Source organism: Orcinus orca, chromosome 1, assembly GCF_937001465.1.
Source record: "Orcinus orca chromosome 1, mOrcOrc1.1, whole genome shotgun sequence".
Lineage (NCBI taxonomy): Eukaryota > Metazoa > Chordata > Mammalia > Artiodactyla > Delphinidae > Orcinus > Orcinus orca.
In genome coordinates, this window is record NC_064559.1 from 99,188,603 (window position 1) to 99,206,736 (window position 18,134).

General features: G+C 52.6%; 1 protein-coding gene and 1 long non-coding RNA gene across 5 annotated transcripts in view; one reads left to right on the forward strand and one right to left on the reverse strand.

The window, feature by feature from the left end:
- Positions 1–1,361: 1,361 nt before the first annotated feature.
- LOC117198373 (uncharacterized) lies at positions 1,362–6,639 on the reverse strand. Its single transcript, XR_004479512.2, has 3 exons — positions 6,545–6,639; positions 5,994–6,102; positions 1,362–2,285 (listed from the first exon to the last, which is right to left on the reverse strand). It is a non-coding gene; the product is annotated as an uncharacterized LOC117198373 (long non-coding RNA).
- Positions 6,640–12,539: 5,900 nt separating this feature from the next.
- Positions 12,540–18,134, forward strand: part of MEF2D (myocyte enhancer factor 2D) — a 31,602-nt gene continuing 26,007 nt past the window's right edge. Inside the window, exon 1 of one of the 4 annotated variants that reach the window (XM_049695207.1) lies at positions 12,540–12,920. The gene's annotated coding sequence lies outside the window, so the exon portion shown is untranslated. The remainder of the gene's footprint in view (positions 12,921–18,134) is intronic. The other 3 variants (XM_049695211.1, XM_004284556.4, XM_012538610.3) reach the window with 3 other exon arrangements.

Sequence of the window (18,134 nt, forward strand, 5' to 3'; positions counted from 1 at the left end):
GTCCACATTTCTGCATCTTGTTTAAATATATTATAATCAACCTAATCAAATGCTTTCATGAAATTCAGATGCATTATACAACATTCCCCAGAAATACCAATCTATTAAATAATTTTATTATAAAAGGCTTACAGCAAAGTTTTACTTTTTCCTTCTCTTCAGTTTCCTTTTCATTAAACAAATAAAATAATGTATATTGTATCTCAATGTCAAAGACTCAAGGAATAGATACGAAGGTAAGCTAAAACATCTGCTACCTATTTTCCCCAGAGGGAAGGTTTATTGATAGTTTGGTATGGATCCCTCCAGCCCTTCTTTATATATATTATTTGCATTTATGTATATGAACTTTTTGTGGCAGAATGTATTTTCCAAAAATGGCCATGACACCATTTCCCATCCCACATGCTCTTCCAAAACGTTACCACACTCCCTCAGGTGGGGGCTCTGTCCTCTACCCCACAGCCTGGGCCTGTCTCACTAAGGTGTGACAAAAGTGGTGCTAGGTGACACCCAAGTCTTGTCATAAGAAGCAATATTGATTCCCCTTGGCTGTCTGTGTTAGGACACATACTTCTAGAGCCGTAAGCCACATTGTAAGAAGTCTGGCTACCCTGAAGCCCCCACGCTGGAGAGACCACAAAGATAGACTACAGAGGGAACAGATCATAGCTTTTCTGGACCCCTGCTTGAGTGAGTGTTCCCACCCCATGTGCCAGACATGTGAGGAAGCTCTCACCTTAACCCCTATCAGAGTGTGACAGTGTGAGACCCTGAATGAAAAAGCCACTAACCGTTGGCTAATTGATTAATATACATATACCCATGTATATTATGCTTACTTGCATAAATGACCTACTATTATATAGATTGCTCTGAGACTTGCCTTTTTCACTGAGCAATTTCTGAGACTGATGTGTGTCAGTGGGCTCAGATCCACTCCATGTTTTGTAAGGCTGTGCAGCATTCCATAGCATAGATATTCCATAACAGGGCACAGAAGATTTTCAAACATCTTTTAGCTGGGGCCTGCCTCTTCAAAGGAAAAGTATTCTTGGAAGCCCACTGTTTAAAACAAGTGAAACAAGCCGCTGGGGCCCAGACAGAGCCTCTCCTCACTACACTCCATGGAGGGAGGGACCCGTCCTTGAAAGAACTCCTAGCTTTTGATGACACATTTAAAAATCACTCACCTTGGGACTTCCCTGGCAGTCCAGGGGTTAAGACTCCACCCTTCCACTGCAGGGGGCACTGGTTCCATCCCTGGTGGGGGAATTAAGATCGCAAAAGCTGCCCTTGCATGGCCAAAAAAAAAAAAAATTCACTCAGCTCATAGAGGGTCCAACAGTAGGTCACAGCAGTGCTTCTTGTCTGTTTTTTATTCTCTTTCTCTTTTTTTAAGGTATAATTGGCATATAACATTATATTAGGTTCAGCTGTACAACATAATGATGATTCTATATTTGTATATATTGTGAAAAGACCAACACAATCCATCACCACACATAGTTCCAATTTTTTTTTTCTTGTGATAAGCGCGTCTCAGTCTTGAATGTACATTCGAATCACCTCTGAATCTTGTTAAATGCAAGTTGTGGGACTTCCCTGGTGGTCCGGTGGTTAAGACCCCACGCTCCCAATGGAGGGGGCATGGGTTCGATCCCCGGTTGGAGAACTAAGACGCCGCATGCCGCACAGCGGGGCCAAAAAAAAAAAAAGGTAAAAAAAAAAAATGCAAGTTGTGATGAGTAGGTCTGGAGTGGGTCGAGATTCTCAGCAGTTCTTACCGTCTCCCAGGTGATGCCCGTGCCCACTTGAGTGGTCAGGGATTAGCAAACCTCAGCTAGCTCCTGATGACCCTTGCTTTCCTCTCTCACCTACCAAAATCGTGGTGGGGGTTATCTTTCCCTCCTCCTTATTATTATTATTTATTTATTTTGGCTGTGAGGCATGTGGGGTCTTAGTTCCCCAACCAGGGATCGAACCTGCGCCCCCTGCAGTGGGAGCGCGGAGTCTTAACCACTGGACCACCAAAGAAGTCCTTCCCTAAAGATTGGAAGCTCCTATTTTCACCTCCAGTCTTTGGCTCCCCTTCTATTCTCCAGAACTCCAGAATTCCTCACAGATCGGGGGCCATGCCACCACAACCATCTGTGCAAATTCCCTCTGCGCTGCTGCGCTGCTGAACTTCACGGGGTGGAAACAGGAAGTTGCTGAACGAATGGGCTGTAGACTTGATTCTCACCTTTCCAGAACTTCAGTTCTCTCATTTCCACTTTAAATATCTGTTTTAGGAGAGAAACGGGTAGAAAACTGGAGTTGGGAATTGTGTTCCCTCTGTCATCTGTCACCGTTACTCAGCCTGCTCCAGCAGAGGACCCTTTTTTGGCCCTTTCTCAACACTTTTGCTCCAGACATGACCTTCCCCCACCCCCTGCCATGAGAGAAAGAGAGAAACCTCTAAGATGGTCCACAAACCTCCACCGGGCTTTGAGCATCCTGGTACTATACCAACAGATTTGCACCACTCTGGAATCTGGCCTTGGCTACATGTGACCCTCTCCTTCTGTAGGGGATGGAAGGAGAAGGCCTTTGTAGCAAGGCACCATACATACGTCATTTACATTAACTACTGTAATCTCTGCAGTACTTTATGAGTATCACCCTCACGTTATCACTGAGGAAATTGAGGCTCAGAAAGGGTCAGTGACTCACCTAAGGTCACACCGCTAGAAATGACTGAGCTGGGACTGGATCTCAGACCTGCCTGACTCAGCATTTTGCCCAGGCTTTCTCTAAACCTGAGCAATTCTGAGGTCCCTGTGTGACCATGCTGGGTCTCTGAGTGCCCTTTTCTCCCTCATTGGCGCTTTCAGTCCTGAATTCATGAGGATACAGTCCCAACTACGCCCTGGGGTCTCCCCTCCGTGTGGAGTCCTGGGCCCCTCCAGCGTTCCTATAACCACGTAGTCAGGGTTCTCTTATTTGGCAACAGTGAGACCATTTTGTCCCTGACCTGACTGGGCACACACAGGCCTGGGTTGGAATCCCACAGCCACCTGTTGTATGAATACAAACACGTTCCTTAACCTCTCTGAGCTTCAGTTTCATCATGTGTAACATGAGGATGATAACTCTATGTCAGATGGGCTATTGGAGGATGAGAATAGTGCCTCTAATGCCTTTCAGAGTGCTTGGCATCCAGCAGGAACGAAAACAAAACAAGCTTGTACCTTTTTTATCCTCAATTTTTAAACTTTCTCATGGATCAGGACTAAGGTGGCCTCTCATTGGCCCCTGCGTCTTCGCAGCAACACAGCCCTCCAGGGGCAAGTCAGGAGTGTGTGAGATGGAGCAATTTCCTAGCTCTTACTGAGAGCAGGAGGGGGCTGAAGCACACCCCGTTCCCTGTGGAATTTGGGGACCATGCCAGGACAGACCGCAAGCAGTTATTAACCAGTATGTGCAACACGTGTGAGTGGAGAGCGATGGGAGAACCAGAATTTGGCGAGACACCAGCTGGCAGGCTGGCACTCCACACAGGGAGCTGGGTATGGACCATCACAGTGCCCACCCCTCGTCACTTCCCCAGCTCCCTATCACAAGTGCTCAGTAAAACTTGTTGAACGAAGATGCTCTTTGGGGATAGGGGCTCAGCCAATGGGGGAAGCGATAGAAGAATGGTGATGGCCCTGTGTCGACACTGCATGAAGGCCTGAGCTGCTTCCTGATAGACCTGTTAGAGGTTTGGTTGGGTGGGTGACAGGGCTCAAAGGAGAAACAATAGAGTCGTTCCTTTTGATGGTTACCACTGTCAAACTCCAGCCAACTTGAAAATAAATTTAAAGTAATAGAATAAAAATAGTGAAATACTGTGGGGAACTTCAGCTTTGAGAACACTGAGACTTCCAGGATGAGAGAGGGATCCTGCTGCCAGGCTGCCTCTCCTCTGCAGAGCCTCTGTCTGACTGGGAGGCCAGTGCAGGTTCCAGCCAGCCTCTCCTCCCATTCCAGCTCCTGCCAAGCTTCTACCCTCCGGCCTTTGCAGTTCTGCAGAAGCTCCTACCTTTTAGTGGATGGGGCAAATCCTTGACCCCTTCTATCACCCGATGAAAAAATGCTTGACCTGGTCTTTTGTCCCCTACCTCCCGTCCCCACTCCCAACAGCCCTCAACAGCTAGTCTGGAGCTTCCCTGGTGGCGCAGTGGTTAAGAATCCACCTACCAGGGGCTTCCCTGGTGGCGCAGTGGTTGAGAGTCCGCCTGCCAATGCAGGGGACACGGGTTCGTGCCCCGGTCCGGGAAGATCCCACATGCCGCGCAGCGGCTGGGCCCGTGAGCCATGGCCGCTGAGCCTGCGCGTCCGGAGCCTGTGCTCTGCAACGGGAGAGGGCACAGCAGTGAGAGGGCCGCGTACCGCAAAAAAAAAAAAAAAAAAGAATCCACCTACCAATGCAGGGGACACGGGTTCGAGCCCTGGTCCGGGAAGATCCTACATGCCGTGGAGCAACTAAGCCCGCGCGCCACAACTACTGAGCCTGCGCTCTAGAGCCTGGGAGCCACAACTACTGAAGCCCGCGCACCTAGAGCCTGTGCTCTGCAACAGGAGAAGCCACTGTAATGAGAAGCCCGCGCAACGCAACGAAGAGTAGCTTCCGCTCGTCGCAGCTAGAGAAAGCCCGTGCGCAGCAACGAAGACCCAACACAGCCAAAAATAAATTAATTAATTACTTAATTTTTAAAAAGAGATAGTCTGATGAGTACCTCACAGGCAAGCCCACACAAACAATCATAGCATCCTGGAGAAGGACCATACACACACTCATTAACACGTGGAGTGACAAGTACACCTCTCCTCTGTAACCATCATGAGGAGGATGCGAGAGGGAGCCTTGAGCTTTGTCCACTCTGTTCCTTTACTGTCTCCTTGCCTCCCCTGCCCCCTACAAACGGTGCCAGGGCCCCCTCCTATGCCGCCACACAGGTACAGCCTCTGGTTGCTTAGCAACGGCGTGCCTCTTCCCCCTACCTCAGCAACCTCCCCTTGTAGCTCTAGTAGCAGCCACAGCAGGGAGAGCCAGGCTGGACCTGCCAGGAGTTGCTGCTGCTGCTGAAAGGGAATGTGTGGGAACAAGCCCCCAAATAGGCCCAGGTGTGAAACCCAAGGTTCTTTTTTAACACACAGGTCCCACACTGACTCTTGGAAAGTCCTGCCACCCTCCCCTGTCCCTAGCTTCTGCCAGGCTGCTGGTTCCCCCTCCCACACTGGACATCTCACCCCGCTGCTGTGCTTTCTCTGCCCTGGGTCTCTGGATCTTCCCCATGTGGTCTGTTCCCCTCTTGAGGCTCAAGGCCCCTTGTCCTTTGTCATCCTATAACTCCACATCCACATGTGTTTGTCTCTGGGGTCTCAGCGGCTGTCTTAGGCTCTCTTTCAGCCCCTCCTGCTCAGACTGAGTAACTGCCTGTCTCCCCTTCACTAACACCAATCCCCTCACTCCCCACCTCCAAAGACTGGTCACTGGGATGACCCCATGTTGCCCCAGCAACCATGACCACATCCCTTGTTACCACCTTTCCAGGAAAGGTCTGTGGCGGGAGGGGCTTCACCGAAATGGCCCCCAGGGGAATCCTGCTTTCTGCACTCAGCCTGCTCTGGGCTTCAGTTTCAATGGAAACTGACACTGGACTTCTGGCCAACTAGAAGAAGACCGGGTCCAGAAAAGAAAGAAAGTCCTCCCTGCTGCCTTCCCTCCATCCGATCAGCTACAATGTCAGAGTCCCCAAGAGAAGCTCCTGAAGAGACTCAGCGCCTGCAGTGGGCAGGAACCTGCCCCACCCAGAACAGTGCTGCCCAGCCCCCAGCTGATAGAGTGCCCTCCCAGGGCATGGTGTCCACCCCCCTGTCTGTTTCCACCTGACCTGACCTCTTTACCTACACTCCCTGCCACCCCACCTCCCTCAATCCCTTAGGCTTGGGTTTGACAATATTACCTGTGGGTTAAGAACCAGGACTAGGGAGCAGTCAGCAAAGAGATGGCTGAGAGGAAATTGAGTAAAGGGAGACCGGGTGGAGCCCAGGCACAGCAGGGTTGGAGGGATGCTGAAATGAGAGCATGAGGGAGATTTAGGGAGGGAGACCTGGATTCTCCTCTTCTAGCAGAGGAAGCCAGCAAACAGCAGATGGAACTTTCAGGCAGGAGGCTGGACTGAGTGACCTCACCCAAACCCTGTGGTCTGCTGCTTTTGCAACCTGGCGAGTCTCCCAGCTCTCCTGGGTCCCCAAGTAGGAGAGCTTTTTATAGTTCACTCCCCAACTTGGGTTTGAATAATTAAACAAGATGGACAGAAATAGTAGCCGGACAGCTAAGGCGGGTTATTTTGGGGTTTTCTGGAACACAGAGTGCTCCTGGGCGGTACCCTACCCCCGCAGGGGGTGGAGCCAGCATGAAGGCCGATGGGAGATTCCTGTGGGGGAAACCCACCCGCACCCCCCAGGGTTCCTTGGGTTGACAGGTTTGCTCTCAGCCAGAGGAGGGTCTCACCACATCTTCCTGGTCTTCAAGGAAGGAGAGGGCTCTCACTGCCTTCTGCTCATAGCTCCTCCCCTGGCAGGAAGTCCCTTCTGTTGTCTGTCAGCCCTTCTACTTCAGAGATGGTGACAGATATTGAAAATCAGATCGATAAGCAGCTTCAAGACAGGCTGAACCAGGACAAGGTGGCTACTGCTCCTCTGGCCAAGGAGCTGGAATCAGGTGATAGGAGGTCTTGTGTCCCCCTCGCCCTCCACTATAACTGTTGGAAAGCTGTGGAGGGAATGAGGGTTGGAATGGGGGATGGGAGGCAGAGCTGGGGAGACGAATTGATGGGGGGACAGACTAGGCTCCAGGGAAGAAAAGGCCAAAGATGGATTAGTGTTGGGGCTGAGAAACTCTGAAGGGGCAAGAAGCTCTCTTCTAGCTCCCTAGTGTCCTGTGTTCCTGGCAGATGCCCAGCCTGGGTTTGCTGGGACAGGGTTCTAGCAGCTGGGGATGGGGAGAGGTGGGGAGGGCCCCTTCAGGTCTCCATTGCAGACCAATCATTTGAGGCTTGTTTGCATAATACTTTTGGTTCAACCACAGAGATTAGGGCCTCACCCCAACTCTACCTTGAGGCTCTACCACAGAGCTTAAAACCTGGGGCCAGAGGGGGCACTTGTAATGTTTTCTCTCTTTGGTAACAACTTCAGGGGTGGGTTTGGAGGTCAGATTTCAGGAAATACTGAAATACTCATTCATTCATGTTTATTCATTCAACAAACATTTTAAAAGCACAAACTGTAAGCCTTGCATTGTGTTGGTGCTGGGAATAAATTAGTATGGCAAGCTCCTTGCTCTCAAGAGGCTTGAAGTTTAGTGGGGGAGATGGCCATCTTAAAACCTGCTCTCCACCATTATTGAGTGCTTACTATGCATTAGATACCATATAGGAACTTCACAAAAATTGTCCCATTTAATCCTCATAACAAATCTGTGGTCTAAGTAGCATTAGCCCCATTTGACAGTTATTAGAACCAAGATGAAGAGATTTGTCCAAAGTCACTCAGCTTGTAAACTATATAAATGGAACTGGAACCTACGTTTACGTGATTCCAAGTTCGGGCTCTTAACCACTGCCCTTGTGGTCGCTAATGCCTGGAAGGAAGATGTAAATTCATTAAACGCCGTGGGTGTTCAAAAGAGAGTGAGATTGCCTTTAGCTTCGGGTATGTGCTACGCGTAGCTGGGTGGGGCAATCAGGGAAAGCCTCCTAAAAGTGGTGGCTTTGCATCGTACTCAATTCATTCTACAAATACTTAAATTGAGTATCTACTACGCCCTTGTTGTTGGTGCTGAGGATCCCGAAGTGACCGAAGTCCTTGCGCTGTGGACATGCTGGGCAGGGATAGAGGAAAGGCCGAAATTATAATTGCGCGAGTCGTAAATGCCAAGTTTCCTTTACCCTCAGAGTTGTTCTGCTCCTCCTGGGTTTCTCTCCCAGAAGCAAATAGCCAAACTTCTGGGGAATCTAGAGGAAAGGCCTGTCCGTCCTACTCTGGGAAGTCCTTCCTAACGTCTATCCTGCATTTCTTTCTGTTCCAACAGAGTTCCCCACCTCCCATTTCATTCCTCTTTTTCAAGGCCAAATCTCACAGCACTAACCCGGCAGTCCGAGAGCGTCTGGCCCTTTAAGGCCACCTTCTTCCCCCCACGTGCCGTCTGGTTGGGCTGGCGACGCTGACGCACGTGTGACGTCAATGGCAGCTGGCGGAGTCTGGGCACGAGGAGCGAAGATGGGGTGGGGGTGGGGGGGCAAAAGCGAGAGGGCGGTTCATTTGCATTTAAAGGGTCCACTGCAGGGTTAGCGATCAATGCTTTAAAGAAATGTGTATTTGGAAAACTTTCCGTCTTGCACTATGGGGCAAGAAAAAGGCGTGGTATAGCTAAAGTCGGTGGTGACTCAAGTTTGCAATGTCAATTATGTCCTTCCGCGGGAAGGGGGAAATAGTCCGTCGGTGCCCGGGCTGGAACCACGTGACATGGAGGGGGCGGTGGGGGGTGGGGAGAGGGAAGAAGGGAGGAGCTGGGGAGACGACTGTCAGGCTTCGTTTCAGCTGCCCCCACCCCCACATCCTGCCCACCCTCCTGCAGCTGCCACCACATCCTGCCCAGCCGGGGGCAGGGAACTCGTGGGGGGGGGCACTCACCCAGGACCCAGGTTAGGCACCCCTTCCCTACCTCCTTCAGTTCCAGGGTGGGGCGTCTGCCCTTTGTCCTGGGCCTGGCCCCAGGCACCCTGGCACTGAGCTTGGGGCACAGTTCTGCCAACACAGTCTTGGACACCTCTCTGCCCAACTCCGCCCCGCACCCTGCCCCCGCCCAAAGCGGGACTTGTTCGGTCCCAGATCAGAGCCCCATCCCTGGACTAGCACAGTTATCAATAGACAATTAGAAGTGTTCAATAACGTTTTTATAGTCTTAACTCAGATACACAGCTACAAACACATATACAGATTCATGAAACAGACTTTTGCTGAGCACATTCCATGCCAGGCCCTGAAAAGCCCTGAAGACTCAAAGTTGAGTTAAACTGCTGCCCTCAAGGAGTTCAAAATCTAGTGAAGGAGAGTAAATTAGAAACCAAAAATGTCAGTACAATGCAGTGTGTACTGATGAGGTAGATACACAGAGTGGAGAACACTATACAGAATCAGAGGTACAGGAAGACACACAAGTCGAAGGATCACCAAGTATATTACCCATGCTGATGGCCCTTCCCCTCACAAGTGAGGTGGAAGATGGGAAAGATTGGGAGCCTTTGCTGGGATTACTGGAAAACTGGGAGGAAGAATGATCAGCCCAATGGAAAGTATGACATGGATGGAGGTGAGGATGGAGATTGTCCAAATGACTGTGGAGAAGGCAAGAGCGTTAACCAAGCAGCCAGTTAGAGGCTGAAACAGCGGTAATGGCTTCCCATAGTTATGAAACAACAGTCAGGAGAGAAGCAGCCCTTGTGGATGAGGAAGACCTTTCCAAATTAAGTTGGATAGGGATGCTTGGGGAGGTGTGACTAAAGGAAGCTATTGATGTCCCTTTGCCATATAAATTGATGAACATGATACTGTACTGAGGAGTTTACACACACTTTTTAGGACTTTGGTGGGCATCTGTCCGACTCACAGGGGATTTTATAGCAACATTAGTTGACTTTTCTCTAAGAAAGATTGAGTTGGTAGTCAGAGGGAGAGAAGGAAAAATGAGACCCAGCCATCTGAGCCTGCCTAGGCATTTTCCACCTAGCACATCCTGGGATGGGTAGTCCAGGGGCTAGAAGAAAAAGATGTAGTGAGTCATTTTCAGGAAGTCTTTATTATAATCTAACTTCCAGCAACACTCCCTAGATCCTTTCTTAGTTCTCCATGGAAATCAAGACCTCATGTTTGTTACTTTTCCTTTCCTATGAAGTTCTCTCTATAAATACATGTATATGTAAATTCTATTCTACTTGTAATGTCAGCCTCTCCTGCTCTTTCCTACTCTGTTTTCTAGTGGATTATCATTTCAGCATCTCAGGGTCCAGGACACTCCATCTCCCCCACTGAGCTTTTCCCTGCCCTCCTTTCTCCCCCCTGCTCTTCCTGGCCCTTTAACACCCTCCTAGGTGACTCACCTACCTTCCTTCCTCATTCCTTTATTTAGGACCCAACATTCCAAGGCAGGGAGGACCAGGTGGCCAATCACAGCCCTGGCAAACCTACCTCGGGCTTGAGATTGGCTGGAGCTGTGGTTGGCGGGAGGCTCACCACTCAGATCTGTAGGATGTTGGGGAGGGGGTTTCTGGGAATCAGCCCTGGGAAATAATTTGTTCTGGGGCTGCTAATGGTTTTGAAGAGAATCCTTCCAATAGAGCTGGGGCCAGAGGGTCTCTAGCTTGAGAGCCTCAAAACTGGAGGCAGGCTGAGAACCCAGCTTTCTCAGCGTCCTGGGGGCTTGGCTGCCCCCCTGCCCACTTTTTTTCCCTGTGATCTGGGACCCAGTGGTCTGAAGGCTGAGTTCCCAGGCCTGTTCCTAAGAAGTCTTTTCCAGCAGCCCTGGATCTCTCCAGTCTCAACATTCTGCTTTCCCGACGTCGGAAACAGCCGGAAAATAAACACCCTGATGACTAAACGGTTTCTCCAGCTAGAGCCTGGGGAAGCACTAAAAATAGAGGCCACAAGTGAGGGGAGGTTCCCCACTTGAGGGAGGGGGGGGGCACTTTCCCATCCTGCTATTGCCACAGCCCCAGGCCTGGCACAAGACTCTGTTCTTCTCAGAGTCCTTGGGGACAGGGCAGATGGGCTCCCCCTACCTACACTGAGGTCCTTCAGGCAAGCTAGCCCTGCCTGGTAGGGAAGACTGACATCTTCTGGTGCTGGGGCCCCATCTCTCAAATCTAATGGGGAACTAAGAAGCTATGTTTGGGGACAAAGTGGAACACTCTAAATCAGGTTTCCTGAAGGAGGGGCCAAGTGGAAGAGTTGGAAACTGAGGCCAAGGAAATAGGAGCTTGCTGGCTTCCTGTCTTAAAGCATACAAGATAAGCCTCCAACCTATTTGCAAAGCAATTCCACTGAACTTGCCTCCGCTAATGCTTGTATGAGATAATGGGCCTAAAGGGGGTCTTGACAGTCCAGTCCTTGAATTATTATAATGCAGCATGAGGTACTGTTCAAAGCAATCTACTTGTATGAACTAATTTAATCTTCACACCAATTTATGAGTTAGGTACTATTATCAAAATCTCTATTTTACCCATGAGGATCATGAGGTACAGGGAAGTTAAGTAACGTGCCTCTGTTCCCAGTTAATAAATGGTGGAATAAGGATTTGAACCAAGGTAGCTTGACTACTCCAAAGTTGATGCCTCTTATCACCATAACATGCTGCCTCTTTCGGGATATATTCGTCTCTTCAGCCCTTAACCTAGAATTGAGTCTTTGTCCAGTAAATCAGACCCAGCCAGATAGAAATCAGGGTGTGTGAAGAACTGAGTGCCCTTCTGTTCTCCAAGGTTCTTTGAGATCTAAGCCAGATTCCATCATTTCCTCAAGCTCAAGGTAGGAAGCAGACGTTGGAGTAACAGGGATGCTGGGAGAGGAAGTCTGATGGGTCAGTTGTCCAGTAGGCATGGCACCCACACTCCTGTTGCAGGGCACGAGAAGATTCACCACACCCTGGAGCAAACAGGAATTAAAAACTTTTTAAAACAGCTACTACTGCTTCTTTAATAAGATGCTTTGGGGCGTTTCCTGTGCTGGGGGAAATTAGGGTCACACCCCTTTAAATTGCCCCCCTCGGCTGTAAGTGTTCTGGGGCCGCAGGCACTGGGGATTAGGTCACCCACGAACTATGAGCTGTCGCTTTAAATTGATGGGCGTCTGCCGAGCCGGGCTCCGGGAGGGGAGGAGGCCTGTCTCAGGTAGAGGGAGCAAGCGAGCTCTCCAGGTAACCCCCCAGAAATGAACGTGTCCCTTTAAGTGGAGCTTCGGCACACCCTCAGTGAGGAAGATGGAATCTTTTCAACACTTAGCGTCTACCCTTAATTTATCTACTTAGACTCCCACCTCCCAAATCTCCTGGGGCTTGGGGGATGGGGGGAGCTGTCGAGGTAGAGTGTGTGTGTGTATGAGAGAGTGTGCACGCAGTCCGAGGAAGCTCCCGGGAAAGGACCTCCTCGAGCGCACGGTGGCAGCAGTGCTAGGCGGCCGTCCGGCCAGCTCGAAGCGGGGGCACCACGGGCGCGGGCCGATCCCTTTAGGGGCCTCTGGGTCTCGCGTGCCTACTTTGCCTCGGTCCGTCGCTGTCTCCCTCCCTCCCGGCTGGCGGAGGGATCTGCCGCTCCCGGCGCCGCAGCCTAGCTTGGAAGGGCGGTGGGGTGGGGGCCGACCCGGCCCGGCTCGGCCGGCCCGAGGAAAGCGAGGGGCGGGGCCGCGTCCCTGGGACCGCCTTTACTCCGGCCCCGCCCCCACGCCCCCACGGGTTCCTCCCATTGGCTCCCCGCCTGTCCATCACCCCTGTTCCCCCCACCCCTCAAGCTAGGCTGAGCTGTGCCTACGTCGGCCTTGACTCTTGGGGGCTGGAGGAGTTACCTTTGGAGCCCGAAAGGAGGAAGGAAGGAAAATATCAACAACAGCCGAGGCGACTCGGACGCTCGGCCCGGGTCCCCCGCCTGCCTGCCCGCCCCCGCGCCCAGGACGGGGGCCTAGGCCCCCCGGCGCCGCCCAGGGCCCGCGCGGACGCCGGCCTCATTTATTATTCCCCCCGCCCGGAGCTGCGGCTTCCAGGTGCTGAAGATCCCCCGGACTAGGGGCGAGGGCTACCCCCTCCCAGCCGTGACACCCCCCTTCCCCCAGTGGGGCCGGTGAGTATAGAAAAATAATGAGCCTGCCGCTTTAAGAGGCCCCCTCCCCCACCCCGTCCTGGGGTTGGGGTGGAGGGTGGTCTAGACCGTCCCCCTGAGGGGTGGAATGGGGTGGCCTTCTGGACTGGGAGGAACTCGCGGAGCGGGCTGTTTTCGTGTGGCGTTGGTGGGAGATTATATGGGGGACTGTTTGGATGAGGGAGTCGGCTGTGGGGACAAGTGGAGTGGGCTGTAATTCCCTTGGGTGTTGGGGTCGGGGTGGGGACCGGGGGCTTGGGGGCGCGCCGGTCTGTTGGTGTCCGGGGGTTTAGGGCGATCCCCGAGTGGTCTGGGAAGGGGCGCCATCCTCAGAGGGGGTCTCTGGTGACAGCCGGGAGCGACTGACATTTTAACAGCCGGCCCTCCCTCCCTCTCCCTCCTCGCGCCGCCTGTTCCCTCCTCCTTGGCCCGAAATGGTGCAGAAGGGGGCCTGGGAGGGCGGCGGGAGGGTGGGGGCGGGGGGAGCCGCAGCTGTTTGGGAAGCGGGGGAGGGAGGGGGGATGTTGTTCAGATGACACCAGGGTGGTGGGTTGAGGTGTGTGAGTGTGTGTGTGTCCGGGGCCCGGGTTTGCCCGGCGCCTGTGGAGCTGGGACGCGGAGTCACCACGGAGGTGGGCACGCAGGACCCTTCCTTGGGACCTCCTAGCCCGCTCCCGAGACCCCTGATCTGGTTTGTCAGCAGCCCCAGCCGGAGAACCCCCGGCCAGAAGTTTGCAGCTGTTCAGCATCTGGGCAAGAGTTCTCCAGTCCCTCTCTCCACCTATGGCTGGCTGAACTGGGCTGGGAGTGGGGGTCTAGTGAGTGTTGGGGGGCTTTTGGGGAGGGAGGGCCAAAGAGGCTAAGATGCATCTAGTCTCTCACCCCAGTGCTAGCCCCTTTCCTATCAGTTTTGGTCTTACAGGGCCTCCCTTCCCCTAGTGATTGAAGCTCATCTCTCAGTGGCCTCCTGAGGTCTCTCCCCAATGAAAGGAGGGCTTCTGAGTGTGGGCACCTTTGGAACCACTGACTCGGTTATCCCAGGTTTGTCCTTTGAGTGGGGGACTCTCTCTGCCTTCGCTTAAGCAGCCCATTGTTGATGGGTTGGGGGAGGGTACAGTGGGTGGATCCTGTGTCCCCCTTCTCAGTGCTCAGCCCCCTTTTGAGATTTCCTTGTAGGCCTGGTTTCTTTGGTTTGGGGGAGTGGCCCTCTGCTGCCCCTTCCCCCATCCCCTCAGTGGGTGTCCTAGGCAATTCAGGGGCCAGCCTGGACTATGGGAAGTTTACCGTCTGGGGCGGTGACCTTGGGCTGCTCTGGCCTCGAGATAGCAGGGGAGCCCTGGCCAGCAGAACATTGGGTATTTTGAAGTTAGGGAGCTGTCCACCTCCCGCTCCCCTCCAAACCCCCAACAGAGAAGTCTTAGTAGTCAAGGAGAGCATTGAAAAAGGCACATGTCAGTGTTCACAGATGTCTACCCGCCTGTGGCCGCCGGGTCACACCCGCCCCAGGACTTAGCCTGGCTGTCCCAGCTCCCACGGCCTGCCTGGGAATGAATTTCCTTCCTGTGGTTTCCCAGTGTGTTGGGCAGGAGATGGGGGTGGGGTGGGATCAGTGTGAGGGTGGCTGAAGACCCGTTTATATGGAGTGATTGGGGGTTCACAAGAGCTTATGTGTAGCTCTTTCTCCACTTTCCCCAGCAGACATTTGGACCCTTGGGTCTCAGTGGTCATATTCTCTTTGTTGTAACTTCCCTGCCACCCCTCCCCCAACACAGCCTGTGTGTGTTAGTGTATTTGTGTGTATATGTATGTATATGCGTGTGCATTTGTAAAGGGCAGGGTCTCTGGTTTCTCTGGGAGAAGGGGGAGCTTTCACTTACATACCTTTAGAGGCCAGAGAGGTTGTTTTTTTTAATCTGAGGTCACACAGCAAATCTGTGTCAGAGCTTTAGTCCAACCACCACTCTTTCAGGCATGGCTTCATAGCAGGGAGAGACCATAGGAAAGAAGACACAGTCCTTCCCCTTGGAGGCCCTGGTCCAAGTGGAGAAGCAGGACCCTTGTGTTGGGGGATGGGCATGAGAGGTTGGGCTGGATTCTGTCTGCTGTGCCCAGTGCCTGGAATAGAGTAGTGGAGGACATGAGAGGGTGGCGGGGACTGCCCGTTGTCTACACCACTCTGTACCTGCTGTCCCTGGACTGGAGGAGCCTGGGCTTCCCAGCTCTGCCCCTCTTGGCTCCTGGTTCTTCTCATAGGCTCAGAGATATGATAGTCTTTCTGGCTGCTGTTACATAATCTCGCCAGAAGATTTTTTTTTTTTTTTTTTTAATCTTTCCTGGGTCTTTCCTGGGAGGTGTGATGAGGGGAGAAGGCAGAGGGTAGACTCCCCAGGTTGGGGCTGGAGGACCAGTAGCAAGGAAGCTGGGAGAGGCCTCCTGGCCTCTGAGGGGGACAGGAAAGAGGACACCTTGGGTTTAGGCCCTCATTGATTGTGACCTAGCCTCTCCCACCCTCCTCCCCGACCCTGCCCTGGGAAGGTCTCCCTGCTGTGGGTATCCCTGGGCCTTGTGCCCCCAGAGAAGCCTGCCCCTCTGCTCATCCTGTCAACCTTCTTCTTCTGGCCAGCTGGGCCCCTTGCCCTCCCCAGTTGGCTTTGGTCCAGAATCTCAATGCTTACCCTGGCCTGGTATGGGAGGGCCCTGTGTTGGACACTTTGCCACCCACTTCTGTACCTCTGTGGGGGCAAGAGGAGTCAAATGGAACAAATGGGTGGGTCCAGCATTTCCCTAGTTGTTTTTAAAGCCAGGATCCCTGCTTCTCTGCCCCTCTAGTCCAGAGGGTGGTGGCCTTACTGGAGAGGGGGAGTCAGTGGGGGATGTGTAATAGAGGCCTCGACCTCTTGGGAACAAGTCATAGTTGGTGTTCGGCTGGGTCCTGGAAGTGGGTAAGAGGATCAGACATGGGCCTAGAATCCATCCTCAAGGGTCAGCCTATGGGTCTTGTGGCACTGTGGTGGTGGGTTCTCCCCACCCCTTGCGATCATAGCTGGGACTCTCCAGGCTCTCTGAGGCCAACTGGTTTGAGGCAATTATCTCCCTTTTAGAGGGAAGGAGGAGATGGTGGCAGGGCGAGCATAGCCTCAGCATCACTGTAATCTCTGGTGACTTTTATGAGCCAGTCATGGGGCCGGAGTCCGGCCAACCGTCTGTCCTTCTGTCCCAGTTTGGTGACTTACTCATGGGGTGAGGGGGAGGTGTTAGGTGCTAGTAGTTCTGTTCTGGGAGCTGAAAACCTTTCTGTGGTTGATGTTCCCCTGTCTGTCCACAACTGCAGCAGGCAGAATGGAGCTTAGACTTCAGGAAGAACTTATCAGTGGAGATAGATGGGAGAGAGAGAGAGAGCTCTAACTTGGCTTGGGAAGGATGGAATCTCAAAATACTTTCTTCGCCAGTGGCTCTTGGTGGCTCTGCTGAAAGGCCTTGAACTTTGGCCTAGTGGGGATGGTGCTGTTTGGCTCCTGTAATATTTATTTTCTCTTCTTCCCCCATGCCTGGGACTGAAAGTATCCTGAGGAGAGTTTGTCCTGAGAGCTGTGGGATGGCTGGCCTTTGGGCTCCTTTCCCCTGAAGGGGGCGGGGTGGGGGTCTTGTGCAGACTGGCATGCCCAGATGCACCTGGCAGGTCCACAGCGTTTAGTGGCACACATGCATGGAGGTGTGCAGCACACACACACGAGCGTGTAGACACCCATGAAGCAGCTGCTCCCTGTAGCGGGTGGGGGTAGCGAAAGGCAAAGATAATTGAAAGATTGGAGACTGGGGACAGGGTGAGGGGACTGGAGGCAAGAAGGCAGAGGCATGCATAACTCTGAAGAGAGGAGTGTTGACTCGAGCAAGAGGGATTGAGTTTAGACCTAGAGCATAGCGTGTGAGTTGGGGAGCCCTGGCTGACTTCCCTCACTGTCCCTTGCAGCACTCCACCCCCACCACCATTTTTCCCTCTCTGTGCCCCTGGCTCAGCCTGCCTCAGCCCCTCATTCGAACCGTATGTCCTTGGGTAAGTCTGCTTTCCAGATGTACAGGAGTTTCACTTAGCCTTGTGGTGAGCAGAGCACCTGGGTGTTTTGGTGGTTTGTCACTGGTCTCTTTTGCCCTCCCCACTCATCCAGATAAGCAAGGCCATTCTGAGGTATCAAGGTTACATCTGAGCCCTCAAGCATTTGGGGGCCAACTCCTGGCCTGGGTGACCCCCAAGACCCTTTGCATCTGATTTTTCCTTTTCTTGAGGCTGTAGCCGCAACCTCTCCTTCCTGGGAGCCTAGCCATGCTTCTCTGGCTGGTCCTGCCTGGTGTGGAGACAGGGGGATGCATTCACTGACTCTGCACAGGACCCTGATAGCCTGGGGTTGAGGGGTGGCAGCTGTGCCTATTGTCTGATCTCTCTCCCCTCTGTTGTAGGCTGGGAAGGGAAGGACTTGTATGGAGCTCTGGCCTGTTGCTGGCCTCAGCCAGGTGGGACCATATTTACTCATTTAAACTCACCCTCCCAGGAGGCTTCAGGCTCTAGGCCTGCTCACTGACCTTGGCTTGGTGCCTCTGGCTGGGTACTCTGGCCACTCCCCTAGGAGTTGGAGAGACCAGGGAAGCATATAGAGAAGGAACATTTTTTGCCCCCTGGTCATGAGCACTTTTACCCAAGGGCAGTACCCCACTCACCCTATTTTCCAATATACTTTGGAGACCAAAAACTAAAACTTTTGAGATCCCTGGGGATTGGAGAAAGGAAACTTCCATTTGTTGTGTCCCTGTGTGCCAAGCTCTGTGCTGGAAACATAGGAAGACTCATTTATTTTTCTCCACATTGTTTTTTGTAATTGAGGAGACTGAGTCAGAGATTTAAGTGACTTGCTCAAGCTTTCCCAGTTAGGAGGTGTTCAGGGCTTTTGTCTAAGGTTAAGGGAAGGATCCTGCCCTGCAGGAGGGGCAGTGGAAAAGGAGGCCCAGGGAGACCTGGGAAGAGGAGGAGGATACATTGAAGGGAAGAACGAACCCAGTAGGATTCCCTGGCAGGAGTGCAGAGGATTAGGGTCTGGTGGCAAGATGGGGGGGCAGGGGGACATGCTTTGGTTCCCTGAGAAGGTATTGTCTTCTGATTGAGTGCCATGGGAGGAAGCCAAAGCAGGGGTATGTAGGCAGGAA